General features: G+C 41.2%; 1 protein-coding gene across 1 annotated transcript in view; it reads left to right on the top strand.

Annotated features, from left to right (window-relative positions):
* Positions 1–21,152, top strand: part of CLIC5 (chloride intracellular channel 5) — a 185,516-nt gene that overhangs the window by 10,839 nt on the left and 153,525 nt on the right. The gene's annotated exons all lie outside the window — the stretch shown is intronic.

Genomic DNA, 21,152 nt, shown 5'->3' with positions numbered 1-21,152 from the left:
TCGTTATGTACCCAGTAGTCATTCAGGAGCAGGTTGTTCAGTTTCCATGTAGTTGAGTGGTTTTGAGTGAGTTTCTTAATCCTGAGTTCTAGTTTGATTGCACTGTGGTCTCAGAGACAGTTTGTTATAATTTCTGTTCTTTTACATTTGCTGAGGAGAGCTTTACTTCCAACTATATGGTCAGTTTTGGAATAGGTGCAGTGTGGTGCTGAGAAGAATGTATATTCTGTTGATTTGGGGTGGAGAGTTCTGTAGATGTCTATTAGGTCCGCTTGGTGCAGAGCTGAATTCAATTCCTGGATATCCTTGTTAACTTTCTGTCTTGTTGATCTGTCTAATGTTGACAGTGGGGTGTTAAAGTCTCCCATTATTATTGTGTGGGAGTCCAAGTCTCTTTGTAGGTTACTCAGGACTTGCTTTATGAATCTTGGTGCTCCTGTATTGGGTGCATATATATTTAGGATAGTTAGCTCTTCTTGTTGAATTGATCCCTTTACCATTATGTAATGGCCTTCTTTGTCTCTTTTGATCTTTGTTGGTTTAAAGTCTGTTTTATCAGAGACTAGGATTGCAACCCCTGCCTTTTATTGTTTTCCATTTGCTTGGTAGATCTTCCTCCATCCTTTTATTTTGAGCCTATGTGTGTCTCTGCACGTGAGATGGGTTTCCTGAATACAGCACACTGATGGGTCTTGACTCTATCCAACTTGCCAGTCTGTGTCTTTTAATTGGAGCATTTAGTCCATTTATATTTAAAGTTAATATTGTTATGTGTGAATTTGATCCTGTCATTATGATGTTAGCTGGTTATTTTGCTCGTTAGTTGATGCAGTTTCTTCCTAGCCTCGATGATCTTTACAATTTGGCATGATTTCGCGGTGGCTGGTACCGGTTATTCCTTTCCATGTTTAGTGCTTCCTTCAGGAGCTCTTTTAGGGCAGGCCTGGTGGTGACAAAATCTCTCAGCATTTGCTTGTCTGTAAAGTATTTTATTTCTCCTTCACTTATGAAGCTTAGTTTGGCTGGATATGAAATTCTGGGTTGAAAATTCTTTCTTGAAGAATGTTGAATATTGGCCCCCACCCTCTTCCGGCTTGTGGAGTTTCTGCCGAGAGATCAGCTGTTAGTCTGATGGGCTTCCCTTTGTGGGTAACCCGACCTTTCTCTCTGGCTGCCCTTAACATTTTTTCCTTCATTTCAACTTTGGTGAATCTGACAATTATGTGTCTTGGAGTTGCTCTTCTTGAGGAGTATCTTTGTGGCGTTCTCTGTATTTCCTGAATCTGAATGTTGGCCTGCCTTGCTGGGTTGGAGAAGTTCTCCTGGATAATATCCTGAAGAGTGTTTTCCAACTTGGTTCCATTCTCCCCATCACTGTCAGGTACACCAATCAGACGTGGATTTGGTCTTTTCACATAGTCCCATATTTCTTGGAGGCTTTGTTCATTTCTTTTTATTCTTTTTTCTCTAAACTTCCCTTCTTGCTTCATTTCATTCATTGCGTCTTCCATCACTGATACCCTTTCTTCCAGTTGATCGCATCGGCTCCTGAGGCTTCTGCATTCTTCACGTAGTTCTTGAGCCTTGGCTTTCAGCTCCATCAGCTCCTTTAAGCACTTCTCTGTATTGGTTATTCTAGTTATACATTCGTCTAAAGTTTTTTCAAAGTTTTTAACTTCTTTGCCTTTGGTTTGAATTTCCTCCTGTAGCTCTGAGTAGTTTGATTGTCTGAAGCCTTCTTCTCTCAACTTGTCAAAGTCATTCTCCGTCCAGCTTTGTTCCATTGCTGGTGAGGAACTGCGTTCCTTTGGAGGAGGAGAGGCGCTCTGCTTTTTAGAGTTTCCAGTTTTTCTGCTCTGTTTTTTCCCCATCTTTGTGGTTTTATCTACTTTTGGTCTTTGATGATGGTGATGTACAGACGGGTTTTTGGTGTGGATGTCCTTTCTGTTTGTTAGTTTTCTTTCTAACAGACAGGACCCTCAGCTGCAGGTCTGTTGGAGTTTGCTAGAGGACCATTCCAGACCCTGTTTGCCTAGGTATCAGCAGCGGTGTCTGCAGAACAATGGATTTTCGTGAACCGCGAATGCTGCTTTCTGATCTTTCCTCTGAATGTTTTGTCTCAGAGGAGTACCGGGCCATGTGAGGTGTCAGTCTGCCCATACTCGGGGTTGCCTCCCAGTTAGGCTGCTCAGGGGTCAGGGGTCAGGGACCCACTTGAGGAGGCAGTCTGCCCGTTCTCAGATCTCCAGCTGCGTGCTGGGAGAACCACTGCTCTCTTCAAAGCTGTCAGACAGGGACATTTAAGTTTGCAGAGGTTACTGCTGTCTTTTTGTTTGTCTGTGCCCTGCCCCCAGAGGTGGAGCCTACAGAGGCAGGCAGGCCTCCTTGAGCTGTGGTGGGCTCCACCCAGTTCGAGCTTCCTGGCTGCTTTGTTTACCAAGCAAGCCTGGGCAATGGCGGGCGCCCCTCCCCCAGCCTCGCTGCAGCCTTGCAGTTTGATCTCAGATTGCTGTGCTAGCAATCAGAGAGACTCCATGGGCGTAGGACCCTCCGAGCCAGGTGCGGGATATAGTCTCCTGGTGCGCCGTTTTTTAAGCCCGTCGGAAAAGCTCAGTATTAGGGTGGGAGTGACCCGATTTTCCAGGTGCCGTCTGTCACCCCTTTCTTTAACTAGGAAAGGGAACTCCCTGACCCCTTGTGCTTCCCGAGTGAAGCAATGACTCGCCCTGCTTCGGCTCGCGCACGGTGCGCTGCAATCACTGTCCTGTGCCCACTGTCTGGCACTCCCTAGTGAGATGAGCCCGGTACCTCAGATGGAAATGCAGAAATCACGTCTTCTGCGTCGCTCATGCTGGGAGCTGTAGACTGGAGCTGTTCCTATTCGGCCATCTTGGCTGCCCTCTCATGATCTCGTTCTTTTATGGTCGCATAGTTTTCCATGGTATATATGTACCACATTTTCTTTATCCAGTCTACAATTTATAGGCATTCAGGTTGATTCCATGTCTTTGCTATTGCGAATAGTGCTGCAAAGAACTTACGCATCCATGTGTCTTTATGATAGAACAATTTATATTCCTTTGGGTATATACCCAGTAATGAGATTGCTGGGTAGAAGGGTCGTTCTGTTTTTAGGTCTCTGAGGAATCACCACACTGCTTTCCACAAAGGTTGAACTAACTTACACTCCAATCAACAGTGTATAAGTGGTTGTTATTCTTTGAAACTTTGCCAGCACCTGTTATTTTTTGACTTTTTAATAATAGCCATTCTGACTGGTATGAGATGGTATTTCATTATGATTTTGATTTGTATTTCTCTAATAATTAGTGATAAGCTTTTTTTTCATATGGTTGTTGGCCCCATGTATGTCTTGTTTTGTGTCTGTTCATGTCCTTTGCCCACTTTTTAATGGGATTGTTTTTTTCTTTTAAATTTGTTAAATTTACAAGAAAAAAATTTAAGTTCCTTTTAGATGCTGGATATTACATCTTTGTCAGATACATAGCTTGCAAAATTTTTCTCCTGTTCTGTAGGTTGTTTACTCTGTTGATAGTTTCTTTTGCTGTTCAGAAGCTCTTTAGTTTAATTAGATCCCATTTGTCAATTTTTGCTTTTGTTTCAATAGATTTTGGCATCTTTGTCATGAAATCTTTGCCTGTTTCTATGCCCAGAATGGTATTGCTTAGGTTGTCTTCCAAGGTTTTTATAGTTCTGGGCTTTACATTTAAATCTTTAATCTATCTTGAGTTGATTTTTGTATATGAAATAAAGAAGGGGTCCAGTTTCAATCTTCTGCATATGGCTAGACAGTTATCCCAGCACAATTTATTGAATAGGGAGTCCTCTCCCCATTGCTTGTTTTTGTCAGCTTTGTCAAAGATCTGATGGTTATAGGTGTGTGGCCATATTTTGGGGCTGTCTATTCTGTTCCATTGGTCAATGTGTCTGTTTTTGTACCAATACCATGCTGTTTGGGTTACTGTAGCCTTGTGTATAGTTTGAAGTTGGGTAGCATGATGCCTCCAGCTTTGTTCTTTTTGCTTAGGGTTGCCTTGGCTATTTGGGTTCTTTTTTGGCTCCATATGAATTTTTAAATAGTTCTTTTTTTTAGTTCTGTGTAGAATGTCATTGGTAGTTTGATAGGAATAGCATTGAAACTATAAATTGCTTTGGGCAGTATGGCTATTTTAATGATATTGATTCTCCCTGTACACAAGCATGGAATGTTTTTCCATTTGTTTGTGTCCTCTCTGATTTCTTTGAGTAGTGTTTTATAATTCTCATTGTAAAGATTTTTCACCTGTCTGGTTAGCTGTATTCCTAGGTATTTTATTCTTTTGTGGCAATCATAAATGGGATTGCATTCCTGATTTGGCTCTCAGCTTGACTGTTGTTGGTGTATAGGAATGCTAGTGATTTTTGTACATTGATTTTATAACCCGAAACTTCACTGAAGTTGCTTACTAGCTTCAGGAGCTTTCGGACCAAGACTATGGGGTTTTCTAGATATAAAATCATGTCATCTACAAATGGGGATAGTTTGACTTCCTCTATACCTATTTGGATGCCTTTTATTTCTTTCTCTTACCTGATTGTTCTGGCCAGAACTTACAATACTATGTTGAATAGGAGTGGTGAGAGAGGGCCTTCTTGTCTTATGCTAGTTTTCAAAAGGTATAGTTCCAGCTTTTGTTCATTCAGTATATGTTGGATCTTGCCTTGTCACAGATGGCTCTTATTATTTTGAGGCATGTTCCTTTGATACCTAGTTTATTGAGAGCTTTTAACATGAAGGGATGTTGAATTTTATCAGAAAGCCTTTTCTGCATCTATTGAGTTAATCACTTTTTTTGTCTTTAGTTCTGTGTATGTGATGAGTCACAAGTATTGATTTGCATATGTTGAACCAAACTTGCATCCCAGGGATAAAGCCTACTTGATCATGGTGGATAAGCTTTTTGATGTGCTGCTGAATTCAGTTTGCCAGTATTTTGTTGAAGATTTTTGCATTAATGTTCATCACAGATATTGGCCTGAAGTTTTCTTTTTTTGTTGTATCTCTGCCAGGTTTTGCTATTAGGATGATGTTGGCTTCATAGAATGAGTTAGGGAGGAGTCCCTCCTCTTCAATTTTTTGGAATAGTTTTACTAGGAATGGTACCAGCTCTTCTTTGTACATCTGGTAGGATTCAGCAGTGAATCTGTCTGGTCATGGGCTTTTTTTTCTTTTTTTTTTTTTTGGCAGGCTATTTATTACCGATTCAATTTTGGAACTCATTATTGGTCTGTTCATGGATTCAGTTTCTTCCTGGTTCAGTCTTGGGAGGGTGTATGTGTCCAGGAATTTATCAATTTTCTTCTAGATTTTCTCATTTGTGTGCATAGGGGTGTTCATCATATTCTCTGATAGTTATTTGCATTCCTGTGGAGTCAGTGATAATATCCCTTTTGTTGTTTCTAATTGTGTTTATTTGGATCTTCTCTCTTTCACATGTGCTTCTTTAGAGCACATCAGACCATGCCATTCCCCTGCTTTTAGGTATGCAGTAGCTCCCTATTGCTCCAGGAAAAAGGCCAGGATGGAGGGAATGCATAAAAGTTTTTCATGATACTCAGACTTTTAGCTAAGACTTCATTATTTGCCACTCCTCATTCACCCTGTGTCTTAAAAACATTAACTAGCCTGCACTTCCCTGCACACTTCATGGTTCTGGGCCTTTGCTCCAGTTGCCTTCTTTCAATGCTTTCCCTTCCTGTCCTTTCAAATGCAGCCTAGAAGTCACCTTTTCAGAAGGGCTTTCCTCGTCCCTCCCGAAAAGGCTCGGCTGTGTTGGCTCTGCGCTCCTTCATTGTTCTTACCTTAATGTATTAGTTTGCCAGGACTTCTGCAATAAGGTATCTCAAACTGGGTGGCTTAAACAACAGAACTTTACTTTCTCACAATACTGGAGGCTAGAAGAGCAAGATCAAGGTGTTGGCAGGGTTGGTTTCTTCTGAGTCATCTCTCCATGGCTTGTAGATCACCATCTTCTCTCTGTGTCTTCGCATGGTCTTCCCCCTGTGCATGTCTGTGTCCTAATCTTCTCTTCTTATAAGAACACCAGTCATTTTGGATTAGGGCTCACCTTAATGACCTCATTTTAACTTAATTACCTCTTTAAAGACCCTGTCTGTAAATGCAGCCACATTCTGAGGGTTTAGGATTTCAACATACAAACTTGGGGGGTATGTATGCAATTCAGTCCATAACATTTAATGCCATGATTACTTGTTTATGTCTTTGTATCTCCCTAGCTGTGAACTCCTGAAGGGAGATCTGCCTCCATTCTCATATACTTGGTCCATGGCATACTTAAAACGATGGTTGAATGAAGGAAAGAGGGAGGAAATAAGTTACCCACAGGAATCTCCAGGGTAGTGAGGGAGGAGGCAGCCTTGGGCCAGTGGCTGGCAGCAGTAGTAAGAGTGGTAGTCCAAGCCCTCTGTATCAGCTTTGTAGGGTTGCTGTAACAAATTACTGCAAACATGGTGTTTTAAAACAACAGAAACTTATTCTCTTACAGTTATTGAGGCCGGAGTCTAAAGATAGGATATTGTCAGGGCCACACTCCCTCCGAAGGCTCTAGGGGAGAGTTCTTTCTTGTACTTTTTAGCTTCTGTTAGCTTCTGGCAATCTTTGGCTTGTGGTTGCATCATGCCAGTCTCTGCCTTCTTCATCACATGGCCTTCTCCCTGGTGTTCCTGTATCTGTTTCCCCTTATCTTCTCTGATAAACACTTGGGATTGGATATAGGGCCACCTTAACTCAGGATGATTTCATCTCAATATCCTTAGCTTAAATTATATCTACGAATACCCTTTTTCCAAATAAGGTCACATTTTCAAGTTCCAGGTGGACATAACTTTTTTAAGGCCACTCTTCAACCCACTACCCTCTGAAGGAAGAATGAGTTGGATTGAATGGGAACCCCCAGACATGGGCAGCCAGTTCCAGAACCCGTATTTCCCCCTTGATGCAAGGGACTATGTAAGAATTTAGTGGACTGTTTGTATCTTCATCTCTTTAGTTCTCAGGCACTCATTAGAATGCCTGGCACATTCCTAGCATCATCCTGAAGTTGGACAGAAAGCCAATACTCTGAGTGCTTATTTGATCTTTTGAGCTCTAAAAGGACGTTGGAGTCAAAGGACTTGAGGATTTGCACAGTAACTGGGGTTAGACACTGCAAGGAGCAGCCTGTGGAAGCCATGTGGCTAGAGCTAATTCAATGCATCCTTGTTCCTGGGCCTGCCTTTGTATTTCTGCATTAATATGATTTACTGAACACTGTTTTGTCAACAGACACAGAAGCCAAACTAGACGTGGTGATCGGGAGAAAAGGTGCAGTGTCAACCCTGAGGGAGAGAATATCAGCTGGCCAGGATGTGGCTTCCAATCAGAATATCAAGGGGGAGATAATGTCAGACTAGTCAGTGGGGATCATTTTTTGAACTCCCATTTTTTAAAGGGCAATTTACCAGACTATCAGCTCCTTGAGGAAGGAATCTTGTTTCTTATCTCTGTAGCTCCGTGTCCTGTGGGGGCACTGAGCTTGTTGTAGTGGGGGCTCGGTAAATGTTGGTCAAAGTGAACTAAACAGTTATCCCTGAGACCCTCAGCTAGCCTTCATTAACCCAATGGAGTAAAGACCATCCCTTGGAACGAAATTGCAAACTGGATACTCAATTCCTCTGCTGTAAACCTTCCCTATTGCCAACATGATCAAGTTCACCTTTGAGCATCCCGTTACAAAGCCTTTGCATGTTCTGCCCCTAACAACCTAATGGCTTCTCTAATTCCATCTCCCACCATGCTCTGCCTCACTCACTGTGTCCCAGGAGTACTGAGCTCTCCACAAATAGGATGCTGTTCTGCTCTATCCAGCTTTGCCCATGCTGATACCTCTGCCTACAACACCTTCTCCTCTCCTTCATCTGGTTAAATCCTCATCTTTCTGAACTCATTTTCCCTGAGAAGCTGTTTCTGAACCTTCAGATAATTCTAGGTATTCTCCCTCAGTGCCTGCCTTCATTTTAGCCCCTCTTACCTCATTTTACAATTATCTGGCTAAGTGTGTATCTCCTCCAGTCTGTTACAAGACTGAAAGCTCCACAAGGAAAGCACTTTCCAGCTACATCTTATTCACCCACGTACACCCCACAGTTAGCACAAAGTCTGGTCCATAGTCAGGGCTCATAAATATGTGTTGATTTAAACCAAATTGGTTATGGAGTAGGGGGGATAGTTCAGTTTGCTTTTGGAAGGAAAGCTTCTTGGTGTGTTCTGGGAAATTTGGTCAGTATTCAAGCAAAGATCTTTGAGTACCTGCAGCTATTGATATTTGACTTTAGGGTAGAGTAGGGTGGATGGCAAGTCCTGGTGACAAACCAGCTAGTCAGAGAGAAAACAGAGAAGGAAAATTCATACTCTTAGGCATCCTGTGATTTTGTAAATGGGAAAAAGGGGAGATAGTGAGTAAAAAATAGAAGTGCTCCCACATAGAAACAGGATTTTGACTCAAGTCCTGTTGAACAGCAGCAGGTTTTGGAACCCAGCTGACATTGCCCCCCACCCCTGCTTTGAATGGGTTGATTATTTGCCTGGTTCTAAGTTTGAAAAGTACAAAAGATAGAGTTGCTCCCCAGCTATACTCCTTCAGACACCTCATTTCCATTTTCAGAGGCAGTCCCTTCTACACATTTCATTAATATGCCCCTTGAGACATTTTATGTGCATTCCAGCAAATATGTGTACAAGTTCATATATTTGGAATTCTCTCTTTTTTTCATTTTATTTGACACAAATACATTATACCATATGCCCTAGTATGTACATTGCTTTATGGGGCCAATAGTATTGGGATATAATTTACATACATTAAAAGTCCACAATTTTAAGTGTGCATTTGAGGGAGTTTTGACAAGTGCATACAGTCATTTAACCACCACCATAATCATGATGTGGCACATTCCCATCACCTCAAAAGGCTCTGTCTTACCTCCTTTGCTGTGAGTCCCCTCCCAGACACCTCTTGCCTCCTAGAAGGATCTTTCTATTATTATAGTTTTCTCTTTTAAAACATATTGTATAAATAGACTTAAACTCTGTGTAATCTTTTGTGTGTGGTTTCTTTCATAATGCTTTTGAACTCATCCGTGTTGGTACGTAAATCAGCAGTTGGTCCCTTTTTATTACTGAGTTGTATTCCATTGTGTGAATGTATTGTGCTACAATTTTTTACGCATTCAGCAGTTGAGGGCACTTGAATTCTTTTCCACTTTTTGGCTATTAATAATGAGGCTGCTATAAACATTTATGTATAAGCTTTTGTGTTGATTATGTTTTATATTTCATCTGGGTAAATATTTAGAAGTGGAATTATTTAGTTATATGGTTAGTGAATGTTCAACCTTTTTTTAAAAAAAAAAAACCTTGAAAATTGTTTTCAAAGTGGCTGTCAAAATTTGTATGAGATTTCTAGCTACTGCCTTTCCAGCATTCAGCATTGCCAGTTTTTTAAGTTTGAAGCATACTGATAAATATATCACAGTTTCACTAAATTGTAGCTTTAGTTTTTATTTTTCTAGTGACTAATTAGGCTGAGCATCTTTTCATGTACTTATTAGTCATCCTTCCATCTTCTTTGGTGAAGCACCTATTCAAATCTTTTGCTTATTATTTTAGCATTTGATCTTATTATTATTAAATTTTAAAACCTTTTTATATAGCCAAGACAATTTCTTTATACATGTTTTGCAAATAGTTTATAAGTATGGCCTGACTTTTCATTTTTATGACAGTGTCTTTTGAAGAGCAGATGTTTTTTGTTTCGGTGAAGCCCATTTATCAATTCTTTAATGCTATGGTTTGTGTTTTTTGTGTGCTATCTAGGAAATGTTTGTCTAACCCAAGGTCACAAAGATTTTTTGTTTTCTTCCAGAACTTTTATAGATCTGGTTCTATCATCCACTTCAAGTTTATTTTGTATATGGTACAACATATGGTTTTATTTTCTTCCCTTTCCTCCCTCCCTTCTTCTCTTCCTTCCTTCCCTTTAATGCCAAATACATCGATTAATTTTCAAATGTTAAACCAATCTTGCATTTTTGGGCTAAACCCCATTTAGTAATGATTTATTATTATTTTATAGACTTCTAAATTTGACTGGCTACAATTTTGTTGTTGAATTTACAACAATGTTGTTGATATGTTGTTGATATGTAGAATGTTGTAGATATGTTCCTAGATTTGATTTGCTACAATTTTGTTAAATATTTTTGCATATTCATGAGAAATATTTGGGTGTAGTTTTATTTTAGTTTATTTGTCTGGATTTAATATTAGGATAATGCCTACCTAGAATGAGATGGGAATGTGTTTCCTCTTCTATTTTCTGAAAGAGTTTTTGTGGAAGTGATACTATTTCTTCCCTAATAGTTTGGTAGAATTCACTAGTAAAACTATCTTTACTAGAGATTTCTTGGTGGGAAGGTTTTTCCCCTTGCAAATTCAGTGAATTTAATAGATATAGGGATATTCAGGTTATTGCTTTCTTTGTCACTGAGTTTGATAATTTGTTTCCTTCAAATTATTTGCTGTTTAAATGTTGAATTTATTGTCAATTCTCTCTTCATATTTTCATCTACCTTCTTAAATGTAAGATGTATGTTTATATAGCAGTTTTAATGTCCTTATATACTAATTTTGATCCTTTTAGCCATATATGGGTTTATATTGATATTTTTCATGCTTGGTTATGAGTTGCATTTTCTTAGTTATTTGCATACACTAGTAATATATTTTGGCTGCCAGACATACTGAATTTTATGTTGTTGCATACTGGATTTTGTTGTATTCCTTTAAAAAGTGTCAGGCCTCATTCTGGGATATAGTTAAGTGACGTAGAATGAATTTAATCCTTTTGAGGCTTGCTTTTAAGCTTTGTAGAAGTGGGTCCAGAAACGCCCTAGTCTACAGCTCATGTGGCTTCATTACCGAAGCAATGGCCTTCTGAGGACTCTGCCCAATGCCCTGTGTACTAGGAGGTCCTTCCACCCTTTCTACTGGGAACACAAATTATTACCAGCCCTGTATAAGATCCTGGGATTGCTTCTTTTATGCATCTCTAGTTCTTTCCCCATACTTGATAGTTTTCCCCCATGCACATGCAGATCAGGACTTAGTCAAAGATTCAAGGGGACCCCTCTGCAGATCTCAAGAGTGCTCTCTAAGCCCTCTCTCTGTGTTAGGAACTGCATCTCCTCTGGTATTTAGATCTGTAAATTCTATCTGCCTTGACCTTCCCAAACTCCAAACTCCATTGTCTGCTCAACTCAGAGAGACTGCCAGGCTGTGTTTGGGTCCCGTGTATCCTGTTCCTAATGTCTGAAAACCATCATTTCATATACTTTGTCTGCTGGTACTGTTGTATTTGTTAAGGGTAAATCTGGTTTCTTTTACTCTGTCAGGCCAGAAGTGGAAGTTGTTGCAATTGACTCTAAGATCTCCATTTATCTTGAGTTGCTTCTCTGTTCTTCTGGAATATTGCCCTTTTGGGTTCACGAATGAGTTGGAGTTTGGCATGTAGTCATAAAGTTCAACTGGACTAAAATCCAATGATAATAATCATTAAAGTGACATTGTGAGATGACAGCTATAGCAACATATTTTGGCCTTCTGACAAAAAACTCCTTTCTGACCCTTGTTTCCATTCTCTTTAAAGATATGCTGTCTTTTTCAAAGTCTTTATCTTCCACTTTAAGATAAAGATGCAAAATAAAGACTTTGCAAAAGGCAGCATACCATTTTTCAGCAATGAGAAAACAGGGAAACAGATGTCTCAGCCAGTCATTCACTGACACAGCTTAAGTGCAATGTCACTTCATCTTTTAACCTCTTACCATTCAAGCCTCTGATGATTCTATGAATTTCTTTAGAAAACTCTAGAAAAAATGGAATTTATTGTTGCCAAAATGAAGTCCCATTCTCCAGCTACCTTCCAATACTCAGCCCCAAGTGTTGAGAATCTATTTGTGGATGAATTGTGATGCGTACCTAGGAAAATGTGCTGATCAGCAGCTCTGCTCCTAGATGGGTAACACTCCCTCAAAAGTATGAGAGACTCTCCCTGTGCATGAAGCATGTGCTTCAGGCATGGAACCAAGTGATTTGTGCAATCTTGTGAGGACAAAGGTTAGAAAACTGGGCTTGAAGGCATGTCCCACTTTTATGCTTTATAAGCAGTGCCCTTCTGCCTCCCTTCACGAGCCTGGGGGTCAGCAGAAGGGCAGGGCCTGTCAGAGGCCGTCAGCCTCCATGCCCAGGGCACCATGGACAACAGTAACATGGCAACAGCTTAAATAAATAAGACAGTACATTGTTTAAGAAACAACTAATGTTCTGAGGTTTCAGTGATAACAACCACAAAGTAAATATGTAAGGTGGTAAGAAATAACTGGCATGAATGCCTTTCGTTGAAAGTTGAACCACAGGTGCATTTTTTTTACACTCTACTGAAGTATTTTTGTTATATTCTTCTGTGGTGGCAAGAAAGGAAAGATATGGTGAGTAATCTTTTATATTTACAATAGCAGCTCTCTATAAACTGGCTTGGTTCTTCTAGAACTGCACTATTCAAAATGGTAGCCATTAGTGCATGTGGCTCTTTAAATTTAAATGAATTACAATGAAATAAAATTAGAAATGCAGCTTCTCAGTCACACCAGCCACATCTCAAGTGCTCTACAGCTACAAGTGGCTAATGGCCACTGTGTTGGAAAAGGCAGCTTCTGTCATCACAGAACATTCTGTAGGACAGTGCTATTGCAGGGAGATCTGGGTTCAAATCAGGCTTGAAGACCAATCAGTTCTGTGGTCACAGGCTCTTCCCTGGGTCTTCATTCTTGTCTGAATATAAAAGGTGGAGTGATGGGATTTAGTCAGACAGATGAGTCTTCATGTCCACAAAATAAAGAAACCACTGGAGAAAAGAATTCACACTGAAAAAGAACATCTGTGATACAAGTTAGTATGAATCTATTGGTTTGAAATGATAACTATTAGGCAAAGCAAACAGCCCTTACAAATCTCCATAAAGCTGTCAAAATCCAATGGCCATGTCCAGGCCCATTAAATGTCTCTCTTTGGCCAAGAGGAACCATCAAAGCTGCAGAAACTTTGAGGACTGAGGATGTTGCCCCTCCAGTCTCTAAGGCCAAATGCAACATTAAGCCTGGAACCAAGACACAGACGTCAGGACAGTGCACTTGACCACCCTTCTCAGTCAAAACAACTTGTCGGCTGGGCGTGGTGGCTCATGCCTGTATTCCCAGCACTTTGGCAGGCCAAGGCAGGCAGCTCACAAAGTCAGGAGATCGAGACCTTCCTGGCCAACATGGTGAAACCCAGTCTCTAATAAAACACACAAAAACATCAGCCAGGCATGGTGGCGCATGCCTGTAGTCCTAGCTACTTGGGAGGCTGAGGCAGGGGAATTGCTTGAACCTGGGAGGCGGAGGTTGCAGTCAGTTGAGATTGCACTACTGCACTCCAGCCTGGCGACAAAGCAAGACTCCGTCTAAAAAAAAAAAAACAAAACAAACCAAAAAAAAAATTCTATAAAGGTGATGATTAAGCAATTCTCTTGTGAGTGTGGTGAGTTCTTATTCCATAATAAAAATTTTATGGCTGCAAGAATGAGCCTCTCATCTATTGCCTATTCCTTCCTATGTCTCTCTTTAATATGTCAAATCAACAGGTTGATAAATCTTTATAGAACCCGCACTCTGTACCTAATGTGCCAATACTGCAAGAGATAGGAAAACAGTCCAAGATGGGGGTTCGTTCTTTCTGTGGGGCTGTGACCAGTTGGTTCAGGAAGAAGGATTCACAACATGAAGGACTTAGGAATTAATGCTAGAGTTCTGGTGGAATCAGGTTCTAGAGCATATAATGCTCAGTACTGAATAACCACTGAAGGCACGCAGAGATAGAACAGGACTGGATTTTTCAAGGAAGCCTTCATGAAGGAAGCAGGCTTTAAGCTCTGAAAAAAAGTGCAGGCACCAGGGTGGCAGGTAGGATCAGGGAAGAGATTCCAGGCCTCAGCAATTACATTGTCTTACCCAATCCCGTGCTGCTTTGAGAGGAGGTTTAGCATAGTGGATCAAAGCATAGACTCTCAAGCAAGAGCATTTGGGTTCAAATTCTGATTTTGTCATTTATTAAGTCTGTGATCTTGGGCAATCTACTTAACCTTTCACTAGACTGCTGTGAGGATTAAATGAGTTTATATATGTAAAATTCTAGGCACAAAATAAGCACCATACAACTATTAGCACCCCCACTCCCACCCCACCCTCTTTTTTCACAGAGCTTGTTTTTACTTGTATTTATGTTGATCATCTCTTAAAAGTAACCTCAATAATTTTACAAGTAATTTCCATAATTGTCAGTTTGATTTCTTTAATTAAAAAATTTTTTTAATAAGTAAATACACCGTATTTAGGGCAAACCAACTTGCATAATCATCCTGATGGATGCTTCAGCTCTTCTTACCAAAATACTCATGTCAGCAGGGCCCTGGACAGGATCTGCTTCACCATATTTGAGACTCAAAGAGACTGACTATGCCTCCTAAATTATACCACAGAAACTATTTGGTTTAGAAAGATGTCTCTGTAGTATCAGTGTTCTCCTCTTGTTTTTTAATTTTTTTTATTTTTAATATTTGCTGGGAAAACTACGTATCCATATGCAGAAGAATGAAACTAGACCCCATCTCTCACCACATACCAAAATCAAATCAAAATGGATTAAAGACTTAAATCTAAGACCTCAAACTATGAAACTACAAGAAAACATTGAGGAAAATCTCTAGGACATTGGTCTGACCAAACATTTATTGAGCAATACCCCACAAGCTCAGTCAATCCTATTCTTATGTGAGAGATGTGATTATTATACTTCCACTTCCTCACTCCCTCTGGGAGGCAGACTGGCAGCATGGGAAGGGCACGCAGCTCTGAGTGCAAACTGGCTTTAGTCTCAGTGGCTACTTGCAATCCGGGCAAACCTAGGCAGTGTCTTAACCTTATGGAGCCTCCTTTTCCTCATCTAAAATATGGGACATTAATGCACACTTCACAGGCTTGTTTGGAACACTGAAATAGAATTTTCGGACACAATACCTGGCATGTGTCCCGGCATGTGGAGGGAGCGCCCTTGAATGTCCCAACAGTTGAATTTACTATCACTGTTTCTGAGAAGCAGCCATATCACTGCCACTCAATTCTTCAGGCTATTTGTACATGAAAGAGGCAAGACTTCCTGCAGTCCAGACTGGCTCTGCCTACAGCAACAATACCAGGCTTCCCAAATAAATTTAAATACAAAATTAAAGCAAATAATAGGAATAGCATGAATACATATCTGTTGCAAACCCTAACACATACACTTATATTTCTAATTTGTGTACAACCGTACACAATGTGGCCTTGGTCTTGACAGTGCTAAGACAGGCTGCACACTTGTGTGATTATCTCTCCAGAAGGATAGAGGCAAGTGGATCATTCTCCACAACAGTGTTTGCATTGGTAAGCGGATTTAGAGGCAGACAAGAGAATCCACTCTAGTAAGCTTAAGCAGAGAGGGATTTATTACAGATTTGAGAAGCTTAAGTACTGCACATCCAGGTTGAGCCTGGAGAAACACTCAACCACACTCTGGGATTGTTCTAGAGAAAACCCCACAGCCTCCTGCTGTTGGCATCTATGGTACTAGGGACTGTGCACTAGAACTTCCAACACAGGCGCAACCTGCAGAACCAAATGCCTCTGCCATGGTGTTCTCCTGTAAGATCACATGCAGCTGCTGCTGAGTGTGTCTCCTTCTGCCAACCAGTTGTCACACATTATACATTTTTTTTTTGTGGAATCTGGAACACCTAGACTCTAGCTGCAAGGGAATCTGGGATTTTTTTCTTCCACTGTTGAGTCTTTATAGTACAAGAAGCCATACCAGGTAGGTTTGTAAAGGTTATAGTGAATCCCTCTGCAGTATCTGTCAGAGAACACAAGTTCACCTCCATTATGAAGGACTTCTCTGGTCCCCAGCCACCCAGATTCAGCAGGTCCCTCCAGATTGTGCCCATGGCACTTTGCACATATTCCAGACATTGTCTCCATTACATTGAATCAGTTATTTGTTCACACAAAGGTTTTCTTTGTTAAAATGAATCATGGAGGAGTAGGAAATGCACAAGCTTTAGAAGTACAATTGAATTCAAATCTCAAATTTGCCGTTTACTAACTCTTTAGCCTTGGAGGAAATTCCTTAATATCTCTGATTATTGACATCTCTATTTATAGAATGTGGTATGATACCCACCACAGACACTTGTCATGAAGAGTGAAGTGCTTAACTGAATCACTGATGCATTACATGTGTTCAGGAGATGGAAAATTCCCTCTAAATTTTCTTATCATTAAGAGCAAAAATAATTTTAATTTCAACTTTGTATCTCTCTGGGTAGTTAAAATTCATGTCTGCTATGTGCCAGATATTCTGCTAGGTATTGAAATTATAAAAATGAACAAAAGTCTTGCAAGTGTCCTTAATATAGGTGGGAAGAGACATGTCCAGACACACACACACACATACACACACACAATGGTTATACAAAGTGATAACGTGTGGAGAAGAAGTGATTGATCTTTCAGAGGCAGTGAGAAAGCCCAGAAAGATTTCACAACTCAACGTGTGAGTTGGGTTATAAAGGTCATTTAGGAATTTAGGTGGAACAAGGGAAGGGGAAGCTGACCAGGCAGTAGCAGTAATGTGAGGGTATTTGAGATCAACAAGTAGTTCATAAAATAGAGTCAGTAGAGCAGGGAGTTGGAAAGAGATGGGCACAGCTGGCTGTCATGAGCTGGGACAAGCTGCTCTACACACCACTAATTGTGTAGGTTGTACCACATATGAGGGCACCTGGCTAGTTTGTAGGGGTGGGGATGGTTCTGGTATCCAGCCAAGTCAACCCAAAAAGACAGTTAGCTGCAGGGCTGTCTCTTGAAATCAAATTGGCACCCTGCTGTGAAAGGTTTTGTGTGCCAAATTAAGGAGTCTGAAATTTACCTTGTAGGTAATGGGGAGTCATCAAAAGTTAAGCAGAATAGACTTAAGTACATTTGTCCACAAAAGCAACTCTGGTTCAATGAGGAGGATAGAAGCAAACTGTTAGTCTGTTTTCACGCTGCTGATAAACACAAACCTGAGATTGGGAAGAAAAAGAGGTTTAATTGGACTTATAGTTCCACATGGCTGGGGAGGACTCAGAGTCATGGCAGGAGGAGAAAAGCACTTCTTACATGGCGGTGGCAAGAGAAAGTGAGGAAGAAGCAAAAGCAGAAACTCCTGATAAACCCATCAGATTTTGTGAGACTTATTCACTGTCATGAGAATAGCATGGGAAAGACGAGTCCTCATGATTGAATTACCTCCCCCGGGTCTCTCCCACAACACGTGGGAATTCTGGGGGATACAATTCAAGTTGAGATTTGTGTGGGGACACAGCCAAACCATATCACAGGCAGACAAATTAGCAGGCTCAGATGAATAGAATGCAACATCATACCACTGGGGAGAGATGATAAGCGTCTGAATCAACATGAGGAGCAGTGAGAAAATGCAATGAGGATCATTTTGAAAACCATTTAGAAGGTAGAACTTCTGAGATATGCATGGTACCCAGCTGGATGTAGAAGACCATGTGGATTGTGACAGTAGAAATTAGGGAGGAGCAGATTGGTCTTTTTGGGGGGTGAAGAGGGTTTTCAACATTTTATTGTTCCCTTGAATTATATAAACTGATTTGTGCAGTAGGCAGGAAGGCATATGAGTACGAAATTTAAAAGAGAAACAAGATCAGATACAGAGATCTCATTGACTTGTAGAGATAATAGCTATAGTCACTGATGTAAACAGAGTTACCACAAAAGAGGTAGAGTCCCCCAATAAGGCTTTCATGTACATTGTGCATAGTGGTATGCCAGTAAATGATTAACATTGGTCTCTGTGGTGTAGGGGGACTCCTATCTTTAGCATTTACTGACTTCTGTAGTGTAAGTACTCCCACCATAGCTGATTTCAAGCTACCAATATGGCATCACTGAACAGGGAGTCAGAAAGAGATGGGCACAGCTGGCTGTCATGAGCTGGGACGAGCTGCTCAACACACCACTAATTGTGTAGGTTGTACCACATATGAGGGTACCTGGCTAGTTTGTCGGGGATGCGATGGTAGAGATGGTTCTGGCATCCAGCCCAGTCAACCCAAGAAGCCAGTTGCCTGCAGGGCTGCCTTTGCAAGGAGGGGAAATTTATTCTACATTATTTGTCCAGAAGGGGAACTTTTTCCCAATTCTGAGCCCAGAATTCAAGAGGGCTAAGTATGGAGCCCTGAGGAACACCAACATTTAAGCAACAGGGAAAGAAGACCCCCCAAAACAAAACCATACAAGAGGGGTGGACAGACAGAGCTCATATCTAAGCACTACCCCTTTCTAGTTTGATGATCTTAGTCAAATTACTTTCCTTCTCTGTGCCTCAGTTTTTACTTTTTTTATATTGAGGTAAAAATATACATAACATAAAATTTAACATCTGCACCATTTTTAAGTGTACCCTTCAGTGGCATCAAATGTACTCAGACTGTTGTGCTACAATCACTACCATACACCCAGAGAACTCTTGTTTTGCACAACTCAAAGGCTGTACCTATTAAACAATCACTCCCCATTCACCTCTTCTCATAGCCCCAGCCAATAACCATTCTACTTTCTGTCTCTGTGTTTGGCTAATCTAGGTACCTCATACAAAGGGCATCGTACAGTAAGTTTCACCATGTTTTAAATGAGAAGACAACACTTTCCTTCTAAGAGTTGTAATCCTCAGATGGACTGTGAGGATTCCAGCTGAACATCTCACATCTCACACATGCCTAGCACAGAGAGGCACTCAGTAAAGGACAGCCACCAGCTCCCATGTGTGAGAGATGCTGTGCCAGATGCTTATGGGAGACACGCGGGGGAATAAGACACTGTTCCTGCCTTCACAGGTCTTCAGCTCAGAAAGATTTTGTATTTACAAGTAACTATTATTAAATCAAAAATTGAAATTTTTTCAGAAGAAAAGTACTGATGGCCTGGCGCAGTGGCTCACGCCTGTAATCCCAGCACTTTGGGATGCTGAGGCAGGCAGATCACCTGAGGTCAAGAGTTCCACACCAGCCTGGCCAACATGGCAAAACCCCGTCTCTTCTAAAAGTACAAAAATTAGCCGGGCTTGGTGGTTCACGCCTGTTTTCCTAGCACTTTGGGAGGCTGAAGCAGGCAGATCACCTGAGGTCTGGAGTTCCAAACCAGCCTGGCCAACGTGGTGAAACACCGTCTCTACTAAAAATAGAAAAATCAGCAGGCATGTTGGTGGGCACCTGTAATTCCAGCTACTCAGGAGGCTGAGGTGGGAGAATTACTTGAACCTGGAAGGCAGAGGTTGCAGTGAGCTGAGATGGCGCCACAGCACTCCAGCCTGGGTGACAAGAGCGAGACTCTGTCTCAAAAAAAAAAAAAAAAAAAGAAAGAAAGAAAAGTACTGACAATGTTCTTTGGGAATTTAGAAGATAAGGAGATTGTCAATGGCTAAGAAAATCAGAGAAAAGTTTACAGAAAGGGGAACATCTCTTTGAAGGGTTTGGCCCAAATGGTAATAGCAAAAAAGGACCCTTTGTGAAGACAGACTGCATACACCAAAACATTGCACTGGTCATCTCAGGCTGCCATGACAAAGCCGCACAGACTGCATGGCTGAAGCAACAGAAACTTATCTTTTCACGGTTCTGGCCAAAAGTTCACCATCAGTGTGCCAGCATGATCAGTTTCTGGTGAAGACTTTCCTCCTGGCTTGCAGACAGCCACCTTTTTGCTGTATCTCCACATGGAAATGAAAGAGAAAGCTCTCTGGTCCTCTTCTTAAAAGGATAGTAAACCTATTGGATCAGGCCCCCATCCTATGGCCTCATTCAGCCTTAATTACTTCCTTAGAGGCCCCAACTCCAAATATAGCCATAATGGTGGTTAGGGATTCAACATATGAATTTGGTGTCAGGGGTGTGGGGGAGACACAAATAGTCTATAAAAGGCATGGAGGTGGGAAATCACCACTCGTTTATAGGGAACATTCAATAATATTATTTGGATGATGCATAAGGGGGTTGAAAGTGGAGGAGCTGGAGAAATGAAATTATACCCAGGGATTAGCTTGGATCACAGGAGGCCTTTGAGTAGCAGCTAAGACTTTTAGAGTGTGTTTGGTCTGTGGCAGGGAGAATCTGAGGGTTTTAAACAGGGACGTTGCAAGGTCAGAAGTGTGCTTTGGGAAGATGGTTTTGGCAGTGGTGGGTTTTATAGCCAGTCTTGTTCTTATTGCCTTGGAGCAGAGAAGGAAGGGCAAATGCTGGCAGATTAGATACCTGCCAGAATCTCCCAACTAGATCTTTCAGGTTGCTTTCCTGAATGCCAGTCAGTCCCTCGTTTGACTGGCCGTGAAGGAACACACACATCTGGGGTACTCTTGTGAAAAATCATTTTGAAGGCAAACATCTCCCAGCCTACCCCCACCCGGAGCTTCTCAAACATCAATTCCAAAGCAAAACAGGCTTCTTTATCTCAGTCAAAGGTTTTGAATAGGAACTGACCAAATGAATGATCCACTGGCCAAAATAACTTTGGACAGTTTCTTGCTGACTGCTGAGCACACAGCAAAGCTACTTGGTCTTGCATTTCATGATATGGTATCTAGTTCTCAGAGGTTGTAAATGGTGAAATCTCAATTAGAGGGCTCTTCAGGGCAACACTGCAGAGAGGAATGCCTCTCCCCAGGGTAAAGTTCTCGTCAACCTCCTTAGGCAATTGGTCCCAGCAGCCACTGCGACAACAACTAAAAATAGCCATAGTATAAAACCCCAGCTCCCAGGAAAGCTGAGAGAAAATAGTTTGCTAAGAAGCATAGACTGTGATAAAGCATTGCCTGGTGTTTTCCAACACATCATGGG

The sequence above is a fragment of the Pongo abelii genome, chromosome 5 (assembly GCF_028885655.2).
Source record: "Pongo abelii isolate AG06213 chromosome 5, NHGRI_mPonAbe1-v2.0_pri, whole genome shotgun sequence".
In the NCBI taxonomy this organism is placed as follows: Eukaryota; Metazoa; Chordata; class Mammalia; order Primates; family Hominidae; genus Pongo; species Pongo abelii.
Note: the sequence above shows the minus strand (reverse complement) of the source record. Positions and strands in the feature narration are given on the sequence as shown.